Below are 14,921 nucleotides of genomic sequence, written 5' to 3'. Positions count from 1 at the left end.
TGGACAACACGGAAGAATATTGCTTCTCTGGATTTTTAAGCTTCAAGCTACTCCTTATCGGACCTTTTGCTATGGACCGGTGGCAATTAGCAGCAATTAACATATGTTTCCTTTTATTGCCAATTCTCTTCCACTAGAACTTGGCCTCTTGATCAGGGGTCCAGGAAATTCTTTTGTAAACGAGCGGGTTCCGTGGCTTGAAAAAAATTGAAAATCTAAATTCCCTGCGTCCCCTGCGTGTCCAGTCTGAAGTAAATGCTGATTAGTTTGCCATGGTGCTGCTTAGGCTGAGAAAATTTGGCCAAAGCTGCTTGCTGGCTTTGTCGGATCTCAAGAAGGTGAGCAGGTGTTTGAATGGGAGACCACCAGAAGCCCCCAGACAACAGGCTTGAGAAAACATCCCAGGTCAGAGTCAGAGTGTAGAAGATGTCTCAGCCCATAGGGTAGAAGGCTGGAGTCTGAGACCAGAGAAGACCTTTATCAAAAGATGGTGCAGATATTCTCCATATCCAACATCAAAACCCGAGTGGTAATGGAGGTATCTTGGGCAGCCTTGAAGGGATGAATTGGAGCCCTCTGACTGAGTGAGGTATTATCCAATTAACTGTTTTTATCTTTTAACCATGGATGTCTTATTGTGTCTTTATTGATACGTTTTTACCACCAAGAGATTGTGTCAGAATACAAATTTGATGTATGGGTGGATGGGCGGCTAGGTAGGTGGATGGATGGATGGATCCATGCATGGATGGATGGATGGATGGATCCATGCATGGATGGATGGACAGACAGACAGAGACACATGGATGGATGGATGGATGGATGGATGGATGGATGGATGGATGGATGGATGGATAGATAGATGAATAGGTAGAAAGATACAAGCTCAGGCTAACCCCAGCCTGAGAAACAGTAGAATGGATCAGGGACCAGGGATCGGCATTTCTCTCTCTCTTTTGCATGGTAACTCTGGAACCCAGAATCTGGCCTTGTCTCTCTTAAGGCCTCATCTTGCTGTCAATATATATGTACCCTACGCCACTGTGACATCCAGCCAAGGGAGCAACAGAACTAGAAGCTGTGACTACTACAGAACCCCCTGGGGAGTGCTGTCCTAGAAGCCTGCATCAGCTTTGAAGACAGGTGCCGCCAAAAACTGATGGAAAATTGTGAGCAGCATCATAGAATAACACCCACAGTTATTGTAGCAATGACTTCCAGTGCCCCCATGGTGCTAGACTCTGTGCTTCCAGACTGGGACTGCAGAGCCACCTCCGTGTTCACAGATGAACTGCACAACGGCGTATCTTCTTTGAACCTGAAGGACTACATATATAGGAATCTGCTGTAAGACATCATGATCAACGGTGGATGGCCCATTGAGTAGGTTGGAAAAGTGTTCAGTCCAGCGGTTTTTCAGTCCTTCCTTGTCTTTGATCGGGCTCGACCCATCAAATGACAGCAAGGGGGAGCGTCCTGATTTAGAAGGACCATAAACTGACTTTATGGTGCTGAAGAACTCTCTGTTGGCATGTCTCCATAGCATTCCACCTGCTCAGCCTTTCTCGGCCACCCCTCGTCCTGCGTTTCTCACAGTTCCGCCTGTGTTTTGGACTGCAGGTGTCCAAACTTGTCTTTCTTTGAGGCTGATGATGAGTCATTCTGCCAATTTGCATAGGCCTTGTTCTTGGGCTGGAGGGCTGCTGAAATCATAGAATCATATGGTCTCGTATCAATGGTCTCATGATTTTCATCAAACCAGCCTTGATGCACCCCTGGTTTCAGTGCAAATACAATTGTTGGGGTCTGCGTGATGACATCTTTAAACTGCATCCACTTTTCAGAACAGGTTCCCACAAGCGATAAGTTGCTGGAGCGTTTTTCGTTAAGTCTATTTTGAAAACGTTGGCCTTGACCGAGGTCTTGCAGTCTGCCGGTGTTGAATGACATTCTGACAGTCCTTGGTTGCTTACATCGTAAAGGGGCTGTGTGCAGGTTGAAGACCAACTGAACCAGCCTGTGTTCAGCCCAGCACTCAGCGCCTCGGATGGCCTGGGCGATGGTGACATCTTTAAGGACATGCTGGCGTACGATGACATAGTTGAGTCGGTGCCTGTGTTTGGACTGGGATACACCCAGGTGGTTTTGTACTTGTTTGCAATCTGAACATCAAGTTAGTGATGCACAGGTTGTGCTCAGCACCCTTGCTCAGAAGCAGCAGGCCGTTACTGTTTAGTTTTCCTACCTTGTGTCTCTCAAGGAGGACTCTCCCACTTGCCACTGCCTGTCCCCACCCTAGCGATGCTCGCCCCAAATGATGAGTTTGTTGCTGGCAGGGGTTGTCCAACTAGTCTGATCCAGGTCCTCGTAGAAGCCTTCCTTGTCTTCGTCTGGACTCAAGAGAGTTGGTGTATAGACACTGACAATAGGGATATCCCAGGACTTGCTGAGAGGAAAGAGGAACTTCATAATACGTTCATTTATTCCAGTGGGTAAAAGAGAAATGTTCTTCAGCAGAGCACTTTTGATTGCAAAACCTACTCCGTGAATCCTGCTGTCAGTCTGTGGTTCCCCTTTCCAAAAGAAATCGCTCTGTAATGAACCCTCATCTCACTGAGTGCAGCGATGTCAATGCGGTAACAACAAAGTTTGGCCACTATGAATGCCGTTCATCTTTTAGGCCTTGACGTCTTGTCTCTGTCCAGCAAGGTGCGGACGTTCCAGGCTCCAAAGATGACTTTTCTTTGATTTGTTTTTCTTGATACATGTCGATCACTAAGGAGGTGCTCCGCCAGCTGCGGTCAGCTAGCCAGATGTTGTAGGGCAGGCAACGTGTAGGGTACTTTTTCTAACCCCCTCCCTCATGCGAGGGCAGGCAGTGCTATCCTAAAAAGGGCTGCCCAGTCGCTCTGGATGCTGCCGGACATTTCTGCCGCCCCAGGGATCAGGACGAACAAGGGCTGCCCACGTGACTACAACTGCCGGTGGTCATCTCCACCTGTTGTTTCGCCACTCCCCCATCGCTGCTGGACTTAACGAACTAAATTTGGACCGAGATGAATCGCCCCACAGAAACCGGTGTGTGATGGAGTTTTAAGCGGATCAGCCGTTGCGCGGGGGCAATTCCCCTCTCTTGGCAGAAGACACCTTAATCCAGTGGTACAGACGATCGTTATGGTTGGAGACCTCACTCGCTGCAGTGGAGGACCAGGACGTCTAAGTGTCTTCTTGTGCTCTTAGCGCTCCACAACACTGTTGGGCCTGCCTTCTTGACCGCTGGACCGTTGACCGGTCTCCTTCACTCCATCTGCCAGGGCCAGATTTCACACACTGGGATAAACAAGTACCTCACCTCACTGAGGGTTGAAGACCTATCAGCTACCCTCACCTGATTTGTTCCGTCTGCCGAGACAGTTCACCAGGGTGTGTCCGCTGCACGTGTTACAGCTACTTGGAGCCACAGGTGAGAGCTAAGCACCAGGTGGGGACCAAAAGTGGGGAGCATGGCAGGCCCCTCTGCCAGAGGTGCTACCCCTCCCTGGACCCCCCATACACCCCTGCTGTCAATAGAAGACTACAAAAACAACAGGTCTGCTCGCCCATCGTGCTACGACATAATGACCAAGTTCACACAACATCCTGAATTTGGCTAAACTGGGGTTGGCTTGCTTCTGAGTCCGTACAATGGGAATCCAGCTGTTACCCAAGTGGGTGATGTGATGTAAGCCATCCTCTCCTGCATCATCAAGATATGCTGGATATTGTCTGTTCTGTGAATGGCACGATGGTGATTTGCTAAACTGGGCGTAAGGTAAGGATTGTGTGAAAGCCGACCCTGTGATCTGTTTGTTTTGGCTTTGAGAGACACCTGATCTCACCCACCCAGCAAGGAGGGGCAGCCTTTGGCAGCCAAAGTCACCTCTTTTAAAATTATTCTTTTTGGGGCCACTAAGAAACAAAGAGGACAGGATAGCATTACAGATAGGGCAGGGCAAGATTTTCACACATATACACATTTTTGGGATTCCAGGCTTAACGCATCCATTTCTTTTTCATTTCCACTGAAAATTAGCAGAAAATCATTTTTAATCTGCTGGGTGGGATTCCATCAATTGTCTTTAGCATTGTGGCAGCTGGAGAAGTAGGCAGCAGGCCACACCATGCTAAAAGGGGGTTGAGAGTTTGTGATTAAATGGACTGTGGGAATTCCAGCATTACCTTAGCAGACTGGAGACCCCCAAGTAAAGCCCCTCTACAGTTGCTTGCTTTGAGCACAGCATTTGCTGCAAACCCAGCCATGCTATTTCATTAGCCCATGTTTAGGGTTTCACAAGAGCGTTTTAATCTGTGCTTTGTTGAATCATGTTCAGTTTCCAGTTTTCTCTGGGAACCTTGCCAGCTCCGGAGTGGAACAGCTGGTTCCTGTAATTGCTGCAAATCTTGTTGTCCATCTTGGATATGATAAAGATTCATGCTCGGAAGTAAAGCTTAGAAAACAGTAAATCACATGCTCGGTGCATCACGCTTCCTCTGCCTGTCTTCCCCGGGTCATTGTAATACACAGCAAAAGTTGTTTCTCACTAGACCCAGCGCCTCTGCAGAAAGCAGTTAACTGACTCAGGCCACTAATCCTTCAGAAGTTGGAGTCAGCACAGTTATGCAGAGGATTAAACCAGTGTTGTCCAAACTTGGCCACTTTAAGATGAGTGGACTTCAACTCCCAGAATTCCCCAGCCAGCCATGCTGGCTGGGGAATTCTGGGAATTGAAGTCCACACGTCTTAAAGTTGCCAGGGTGGGACAACACTGGATTAAACTAACTCCATCCAATCTCATTGATTACAGAGGTCGAGCCCCACCTACTGTGGCTTGCCTGCCCAATGGGAAAAGAGCTAATGATGTCTGGAGCCAGTAAAAAATGAGGCAGGGTTTCCATCATGGAGTTGTAGCCGCCATCTTGACTTTTTTGACTGCCTGGCAGAAAGTTGATGCTCGACTTTGTCCAGCTCATAGATCTGTTCTGTTCCAGCTACTTGGTTGGATAAACCTTTCGCTTTACAAGGGTTCTTTTCCCAATTTGAAAGGAGACCTGAAATGAACATGTTTTGGGCAATGGCAAAGGCTATTTCCGCACAGTGTTTCTTAACTCTGGCCATTTTAAGACGTGTGCACTTCAACTCCCAGAATTCCCCAGGCAGCATGGGTACCCTTCAACTCCCAGAATTCCCCAGGCAGCATGGGTGGACTTCAACTCCCAGAATTCCCCAGCCGCATTTTTCACCAGTTGAAGCTTCCAGATGCTCTTCAAGGGCAGCCCCATGTAGAGTGCATAACAGTTGTCCATTTGGGAGGTAACCAGGGCATGAGTGACCGTGAGCATGTCCCCATGTCCCACCCATCAGATCAGTATTCCGGGCTGTACTGATCACGTCCTACCGGTAGGAGCTCCAATTCCATTAAATTGTTCAATCCCCTGGTTGATTTTCCTTTCCTTTCCTATCAGATTGCTGCCAGCCCTTGAGCGATGCAGAGGGAACATCTATCAAGACTGGCCCTCCAGCGGTGCTGATGGGGAAGAATTCAGCTTGTCTACTGGCCATTTGACCGTTTTTAATTGAAAGCCATCTCAACGGAGCGGCATTCACTTCGGGAGCGTATGCGAGAGCCTCTTACGCAGGGCAAACTTAGTCGAAGAGTCCAGCCCCGGCAATCCACGGGGGTCCCCTTATGAGACCCAGCTAGATTCGGTGCATAAGGCTACAGTCACCTGCTCTGAAGGGGAAGAGGGATGTACAACAGCTTTTTAAAATCAAGAGAAGAAATGCAATAAATTTGCAACAAGGCTGTAGTTTCAACAGAGGAGAGAGCCCTCCAGTGTCCGGCAACCAGAATAATACACTTTTGAAACAAGTTTGGCCCCGTTATGCCAAAAATTTCCAGCATTGCTTGTTTTCTGCAGAATCTCCACTAAAGCTGAAGCTTAGATCTGGATATTACTCTTGCTATGAGTAGGCAAGTATGTGTAAGTTGTGAAGTATGTTCACCAATCAGTGCACAACAACATAATCCTTCAGCTGACCCACACCAAAATTAAAACGCTAGCCATCATCCCGTATTCCACTCCTATTGAACAGGAATCCTTAACGCACACCGAAAGACACAATTTGAGTCAGATCCCTTTTAAGATGTTTAATTTATCCGCATTTCCAACTCCTCTCAGACTCCGCCACAAAGCAGAAGATGGGGGATGCAGGAAGTAAGAAGTGGGGTGGGAATGCATCTTTTGGGGTCAGTTCCGGGTAGCAGAAGACCCACATCTCCAGCCCCATGGAATGATCATTCCCTGCGGTTAAGAGAACTGGCAGTGAAAGAGGCATTTTCCCACACTTTTCTCCTCTTCTTCTCCCAGCACCAAAATGATCCACACCCCTCCCAGAGTGATAGCCGAAGACCTGATTTTCCTACTTCCCAAAACATGGTCTGGTGCAGTGTTGTCCAAACTTGGGCACTTTAAGATGAGTGGACTTCAACTCCCAGAACTCCCCAGCCAGCATGGCTGGCTGGGGAGTTCTGGGAGTTGAAGTCCACTCATCTTAAAGTGCCCAAGTTTGGACAACACTGGTCTGGTGTATGGCATGACCACAGCCAACTGTGATTTTGAAACCTTGGGTTGGAGAAGACTGCTGAGAACCCCATGGATAGCCACAACAGACGATCAGATTTGTTCTGGACCACAGAACAAATCAGCCCAGAGTTCTTGCTCGAGGCACCAGGCTCAAATTATTCTACTTCGGACACATTAGGCAAAGACCTAGCTCTCTGTGGACGGAATTTATTGTCGTTTTTTAAATATAATTTGAATTGAAATTTTTTCTGTAAGTAAAAGAGAAATCTAAAGGAAAAAATAAAAAAAGAAGAAAAAGAAAAAGAAAAAGAAAAAGAAAGGAAAGAGAAAGAGAAAGAGAAAGAGAAAGAGAAAGAGAAAGAGAAAGAGAAAGAGAAAGAAAAAAAGGGCAAAAACCAAAAAAAAAAAATAAGGAAGGATAACTAAAGAAACAAGAATAACAAAAGAATAAAAAAAAAAACCTTCCAACCTTCTTTTCATTATCCCAACTCCCTCTTTGGTATGACAGAAATCTCTTCATCTCCTTATTTAATCCTTTTTCAATCATCAAATCTATAAATCATCACTTTTTTTCTGTTTTCAGCACAAAGTCCATAAAAGGTTCCCAATAAAAAGAGTTCCGGCTTTTTCTCAATATTAATCTTTAAAATTCTTTGTATCATTGCATGAATGGGTATCCAAAATGTTCTGACTTTTTCACAAGTCCACCCTGCATGGTAAAATGTCCCTTCACGTTTTTCACATTTCCAACATTGGCTTTATACAGTACATCTTTGATCATTTCTCTGGTATCATATACCAACGATACGTCATGTTATAAAAGTTCTGTCTTAAATGCTAACACCATGCGAATTTCATCCCATTGACCTACATTCTCTCCCATTGATCCATCTGTATACTACAGGCCAATGTGGCTGGCTGGGGAATTCTGGGAGTTGAAGTCCACACTTCCGAAAGCTGCTGAGGTTGAGAAACCCTGTTCTCTTCCCAAGCCTTGCTGCCATTTCTGAACCCAGTCATCCATCCAAAAGACAATTCCTGCGGGCACTCGCAATTATTATAGGAGTATGTAGCGTGTATGTGAAGAGAAGATATTTGCTCCCCTCGCCCAAATTGCTCTTCCTTTCTGCAAGCAGTTTATTTTAAGAACCAAACATCAAGGATGCTCAGTTGTCAGATGAAAAAGGATCTCAGCAATCGCTTTATCCAGAAACTTTATTTGTCAATTGATTTCTTCCAGAGACTTTTGTGTTTCCAAGGGTGCTCGGTGTGGTTTTCATGCTATTGTGAAATAATAAATTAAAAGAATTAAAAGGCACCCTATGAGTGGGTGACTTTTCAGCTGATCGTACTCCGATTTGATTCGTTCCTCTTGGCCTTTAGAGCCCTCGACGGTGCAAGGAAATGTGATATTTAGTCCGCCTTAGAGGTGGAAAAACAGTGTATTCCACTACTGATGCATTCCCGGGCGTGTCTGCATTTATCTTGGAGAAACAGCAATAGTTGGCCCTGCTCCTTGCACCGTGGGGCTAAGTGAGGGTTGTCGGATGGCTTTGCAGGGAGAAGAGGCAGTCTTTTGTTAATTCTTTCTAGGGCTTCATCCCTTAATGAAGAAAAGGGAGTTCTGAGATTTTCCTCACTTGATCAAAGCTTCGGGGCTGGACATCAAGTGCTCAGGAGGGAGAAGATGGAAGGGAGTCCAGATCATACATCTTTCTAAGCCACAGGCGTAGTTTTAATGAATCAATCACAACTGGCTGAGTCTGCATAAAATTCAGCCGTCAACCAGGGTTCATTGAGCAGGCTACGGCAGAGACAAAGCAGTCAAATTAAGGCTTAATGAGATGCATAATCTCAATCTAAGTGGGTTCGGAAAGTAAAGAGGTCAGTCCACGCCCCAGCTGGGGAAGAAGGAGCAGATACATGTCGTACGAGAAACACTTCCTTCCAATCTGGTGTATTATGTACCTGCTATGGCAGTGTTGTCCAAACTTGGCCACTTTAAGATGAGTGGACTTCAACTCCCAGAATTCCCCAGCCAGCATGGCTGGCTGGGGAATTCTGGGAGTTGAAGTCCACTCATCTTAAAGTGGCCAGGTTTGGACAACATTGTGCTATGGGGATTGCTATGCTATAACGTTGTGTGTGGATGTCAGAATTCAGCCAATAATCCGTTTTCTACCTGCCAAAACCCTTCAGGTACCAAATGGGTTCCTAGTGAGCAGATATTTCAAAGCGGCAGATCATCGACTGAAAATATTTGTTGCAACGGGAGGTAAAATTCTAAATCTGCCATTCCCGAGGCTTTATTCAGGATGAAACGGTGCAAGATGGAACTTGGGCTTTTTATCATTATTTTTACATGACTCATGTTTCCTTTCTCCCCTGTTGGTTTATGGGCTTCCTCTTTGCAATGCAGCTATTTTTAAACCTCCCCTCCATTCCCATTGTTTGAAAGGGAGATATTCATCTGATCAGGCTTCCTTGCTCACTTGTCGCAGCTGATGTCGTGGCAAAAATGACTTTTACCCGAAGCAGCTTTATCTAAATCGAGAGGAGGGTGTGAGTTGGATTGTGTTATAAATAAAGAGGGGTTCGCTCACTCCACGTTTGCCCCACGACTCGTCCTGAGGTTCACTGGCCACCAGGACAGGCGCAGGAAACCTCTGGCGGAAAAAGGCTGTCTTCCAGCTGACTACAGATTGGTCTATAGCAAGATTAACAATTGTGGTGTTTGGGGCCTCTCGGTGCTACAAACCACGATCGCTCAGTGGTAGAGCACATGCTTTGAATGTAGGATTTAATTCCTGACATTTCCAGCTCCAGTGAGCAAAGACCCTCATCTACAACCCAGAAAAACAGTGGCCAGTTGTTGCAGACAATGGTGGACTGCATAAACGGTAGTTTATTTAGCTGTGTTTTGTTCTATAAACCATGTTTGATAGGTTCAGGCATCGTCCTAAATCTAACGCAAGCTTCATGTGACATGCTAAACCTGGTCCAAACAAACCATGTTGTGACTTAGCACAATGTGAGAACCCAGAGAACGGTGGCTTATTCAACAAACCACAGCTTCGTACCTCATGAGAGTTGAGCCAGTGTAAAATGAAGGCCAATTCACCTATGACACTGATCCAAAGAGGTTCAAATGTCTAGACCAGTGTTTCTCAACTTGGCAACTTTAAGAAGTATGGACTTCAGCTCCCAGAATTCCCCAGCCAGCAAATGAAGTTGAAGTCCACACATCTTAAAGGTGCCAAGGTTGGGAAACACTGGTCTAGACCTTTCCAGGAACAATCAGAGCATCAAATTTTGTCTGCAAACAGCCCAAAATATGTCAGTAGAGACATATGCATTTGGACTTGTCCAACGGACGCCAAAAATACACAAGCCAATTACAGCAAATGAGAAATGTTGCACCTTAAATTACGGGAGAAAGGTATAAAAGAGCTCCTGTGGGTGCTTTTGGGGGGGGGGGCAGAGGGGCAAAGCAAGCATCCTTGGCTCCCTAACCCCTTTTCAGGTGGAAACATGGCTTGCTTAACATTAATTGTTAGCCAAGGGCATAGCCCTTAGAAAGGTCAAAGCATCAATTTTGTTATAGAAAGGACCTCGATATCCATCACATTAAGACTTCTGGGGAAAATAGGCACTTCTGAAACATCTGTCTATCTATCTATCTATCTATCTATCTATCTATCTATCTATCTATCTATCTATCTATCTATCTATCTGTCATCTACCAATCATCTATCTACCTACCTACCTACCTATCTATCTGTCATCTACCAATCATCTATCTACCTACCTACCTACCTACCTATCTCTGTCATCTATCAATCATCTATCTATCATCTATTTTTATTATCTATCATCTATCAATCGTCTATCTATCTATCTATCTATCTATCTATCTATCTATCTATCTATCATGTATCTTTATTATCTATCATCTCTCTCTCTCTATCATCTATCTTTATTATCTATCTATCTATCTATCTATCTATCTATCTATCTATCTATCTATCATCTCTCTTTATTATCTATCATTATCATCTATCTTTATTATCTATCTATCTATATCTATCTATCTATGATAATTATTATCTATCTATCATCTATCTTTATTATCTATCATCTCTCTCTCTCTATCATCTATCTATCTATCTATCTATCTATCTATCTATCTATCTATCTATCTATCATCTATCATCTCTCTCTATCATCTCTCTTTATTATCTATCTATCTATCTATCTATCTATCTATCTATCTATCTATCTATCATCTCTCTCTCTCTATCATCTATCTTTATTATCTATCTATCTATCTATATCTATCTATCTATCTATCTATCTATCTATCTATCTATCTATCTATCATATCTCTCTCTCTCTCATCTATTTTTATTATCTATCTATCTATCTATCTATCTATCTATCTATCTATCTATCATGTATCTTTATTATCTATCATCTCTCTCTCTCTATCATCTATATTATCTATCTATCTATCTATCTATCTATCTATCTATCTATCTATCTATCTATCATCTCTCTTTATTATCTATCATTATCATCTATCTTTATTATCTATCTATCTATATCTATCTATGATAATTATTATCTATCTATCATCTATCTTTATTATCTATCATCTCTCTCTCTCTCTATCATCTATCTATCTATCTATCTATCTATCTATCTATCTATCTATCATCTATCATCTCTCTCTCTATCATCTATCTTTATTATCTATCTATCTATCTATCTATCTATCTATCTATCTATCTATCATCTATATTATCTATCATCTCTCTCTCTCTATCTATCATCTCTCTTTATTATCTATCTATCTATCTATCTATCTATCTATCTATCTATCTATCTTATCTATCATCTCTCTCTCTCTCTCATCTATTTTTATTATCTATCTATCTATCTATCTATCTATCTATCTATCTATCTATCTATCTATCTATCAAACTTATATGCCCACCCATCTCCCTATAGGCACATTCACCAAATGGCTCCTGCAGCAGGCCTGAGCAGTGTCCCCATACTTCTCGGCCCAAAGGCACACTGGAAGGGCCACTGAGACTGTCTAGCCCAACCCTACTCAGTGGAGGACTCCAAATTCAAGTGTCCCTGACAAATGGCGGACCGGCCTCCGTCTGAACGCATCTGGCAAAGAGGAGGCCACCGACTCTCAGGCCTCCTTTCGCTCTTGGAATCCCTTTTCTAACCTTCGGCTGGAATCTAGCTTCCGGTAGCTCAGATCCATTATTCCAAGCCTTGCATTCTGGAAAGGGGGAGAACAGATCTTGCTCCCCACAACTCTTTGGATGCTTGTTACCCCCTCAGCTCACTTGCTGGGCGTGGAGGATAGGTGGGTGAACTTCCCAACAGATTCCTGAGCTGAAAATGACCTCTCTTCTCGATGCCTCTCCAGCTTCTACGGGGCCCAGAAACAGGGCTGTAAGCGAAGACTGCATTTGAATCCAATTTTTTGCTTTGCAATGATGCTGCTTTCCTGATTTTGTTTAGCTAAAGAATTCCAGAAACTGGGCACTGAGCTTGGGAAGACAAAGGAAAGATTAGTGGGGGCACCGTCGAGGCCACCTCAACACTCTAGGCACTAACCCTAATATTTCTGTCTCCCATTTTGGCTTAACGCAGCGTTGCCACTGCAATTTACACAATAAGGTACAATCCCACGAATCACGTCTCTGTGAATTCAGCCTCCACAGAATTGCTTTTACAGGTTGGGAAGTGAGAACCAGTAGATGGTGCTGGAGAACGCAGTTTCTGTTTCCTGGTGATCCTGGGCGACCTTCGATAATGTGCGAAGTGGTTGCCATACAAGTTTTGGCTTGCAAGGATCTCAGTGCGATGGGTCACAAAGAAAAGCGGCGGGCATTTCCTCGCCGTGCAAATCCGGCCAGTGGTTCCCAAACGTTTTCCTTCATTACCCAAAACCACTTCTCAGAAAGTCCTTCTTATTTAAGTTGATTTCAATGTCCCTGTAGTGAGGGGTAATGGGTTGGTGTGTCGTTACCCAAAGAAAAATGACAATTTTCGGTAATTTACCCAGGTTTGGGAAGCCATGACTTAGGCTTTAAGAGGAAAAAGGGTAGATAGTATCTCTTCTTACCCGGTTTTACCTTGGTTGGCTTGGAAGTTGAGCAGGGTCAGGCTTGGTTAGTATTTGGATGGGAGACCACCAGGAAATTAACAACTCACAGCTGTTGCTAAAGGATCTGATTAGTCCCTGAGCATCCAGCCCTTTCTCTGTAACTCAAGAACCGCCCCCTGCTTGCACTGCCAAAATCTAACCTACCTTCCTTCCTTCCTTCCTTCCCCTTCCTTTCTTTTCCTTCCTTTCTTTTCCTTCCTTCCTTTCCTTCTTTTTCCTTCCTTCCTTCCTTCCTTCCTTCCTTCCTTCCTTCCTTCCTTCCTTCCTTCCTTCCTTCCTCCCTCCCTCCCTCCCTCCCTTCTCCCTCCATTTCCTTCCTTCCTTCCTTCCTTCCTTCCTTCCTTCCTTCCTTCCTTCCTTCCTTCTTTCCTCCCTCCCTCCCTCCATTTCCTTCCTTCCTTCCTTCCTTCCTTCCTTCCTTCCTTCCTTCCTTCCTTCCTTCCTTCCTTCCCTTTCTTTTCCTTCCTTTTCCTTCCTTCCTTCCTTCCTTCCTTCCTTCCTTCCTTCCTTCCTTCCTTCCTTCCTTCCTTCTTTCCTCCCTCCCTCCCTCCATTTCCTTCCTTCCTTCCTTCCTTCCTTCCTTCCTTTTCCTTCCTTTTCCTCCCTCCCTTCTCCATCCATTTCCTTCCTTCCTTCCTTCCTTCCTTCCTTCCTTCCTTCCTTCCTTCCTTCCTTCCTTCCTTCCTTCCTTCTCTCCCTCTCTCCCTCCCTCCTTCCTTCCTTTTCCCTTTCTTTTCCTTCCTTCCTTTTCCTTCCTTTCCCTCCTTTTCCTTCCTTCCTTTCTTTTCCTCCCTCCCTCCCTCCCTTTCCCTCCCTCCCTTCTCCATCCATTTCCTTCCTTCCTTCCTTCCTTCCTTCCTTCCTTCCTTCCTTCCTTCCTTCCGTCCTTCCTTCCTTCCTGATTTCTCTCCCTCTCTCCCTCCCTCCTTCCTTCCTTTTCCCTTTCTTTTCCTTCCTTCCTTTTCCTTCCTTTCCCTCCTTTTCCTTCCTTCCTTTCTTTTCCTCCCTCCCTCCCTCCCTTTCCCTCCCTCCCTTCTCCATCCATTTCCTTCCTTCCTTCCTTCCTTCCTTCCTTCCTTCCTTCCTTCCTTCCTTCCTTCCTTCCTTCCTTCCTTCCTTCCTTTTCCCTTTCTTTTCCTTCCTTCCTTTTCCTTCCTTCCTTCCTTCCTTCCTTCCATCCTTCCTTCCTTCCTTCCTTCCTTCCTTCCTTCCTTCCTTCCTTTTCCTTCCTTTCCTTCCTTTCCTTCCTTTTCCTCCCTCCCTTCTCCATCCATTTCCTTCCTTCCTTCCTTCCTTCCTTCCTTCCTTCCTTCCTTCCTTCCTTCCTTCCTTCCTTCCTTCCTTCCTTCCTTCCCTCCTTCCTTCCAACTTGGGCCCACCAAGGGCCCACCCCATCCTACAGCTGAGCCTCAGCACGGATGCTGTTTTCAAAACAAGCATTCTAAAAGGTCAACATCTCAGAAGAACTCCTGCAAGATTTTGCATAGGAACACCAATATTTTGCAAGGTTCTGTACCCGGTGCGATTACGGCTATTTTATTATTTTTCAGTTGTTTTGTTTTGGGAGCCTGGCCCGGGTGCCTGCAGGTGCCCCATCGTCAGCTCCAGGAACAACCGCTAATAACGATATCGCGGCTGCATAAGGGAAGAGATTGGAAGGTATCCTTTGAAAGCAATAACAAGCGAGTTTGCTTTCTGAGGTCTCTGCTAGTCCTAACTAGCTTATTTATTTAACACCTCCCAGTCCCGCAAAACGGGGGGCCGAGAGGGACCCCTGCAGCTGAACTTTTCAAGCCTGGCCCTCCCACGATGTCTGCTAAGTAAACAGAAAAATTATGCACCAATTTTTCAGATTCAGAGGTTGGGGCGGGGGAAGGAGTTTCCCGGAGCCTGTAGCAAACTGCGGGAAGAGGTGGTGCTTATCTCTCCCTTGTTCCATCTTGTCCAGGTGGAGTTTCTGTTTCTGGTCTTCGTCCAACCCAGCTCCAGCCCTGGATACAAGTGGAAAGCCTGTATCTCTTAAATCTGAGATTGGAGCTGGGCGGGTTTAGCAATGCGTCTGACTCGCCAGCTTAAATAACCTCCTACTGCAGTTTCAGGTAGG

Source organism: Python bivittatus, unplaced genomic scaffold (assembly GCF_059951505.1).
Source record: "Python bivittatus isolate LINGU-HERP-01145 unplaced genomic scaffold, Pbiv_v1 ctg000610_np1212, whole genome shotgun sequence".
In the NCBI taxonomy this organism is placed as follows: Eukaryota; Metazoa; Chordata; class Lepidosauria; order Squamata; family Pythonidae; genus Python; species Python bivittatus.
This window is presented reverse-complemented; position numbering follows the sequence as displayed.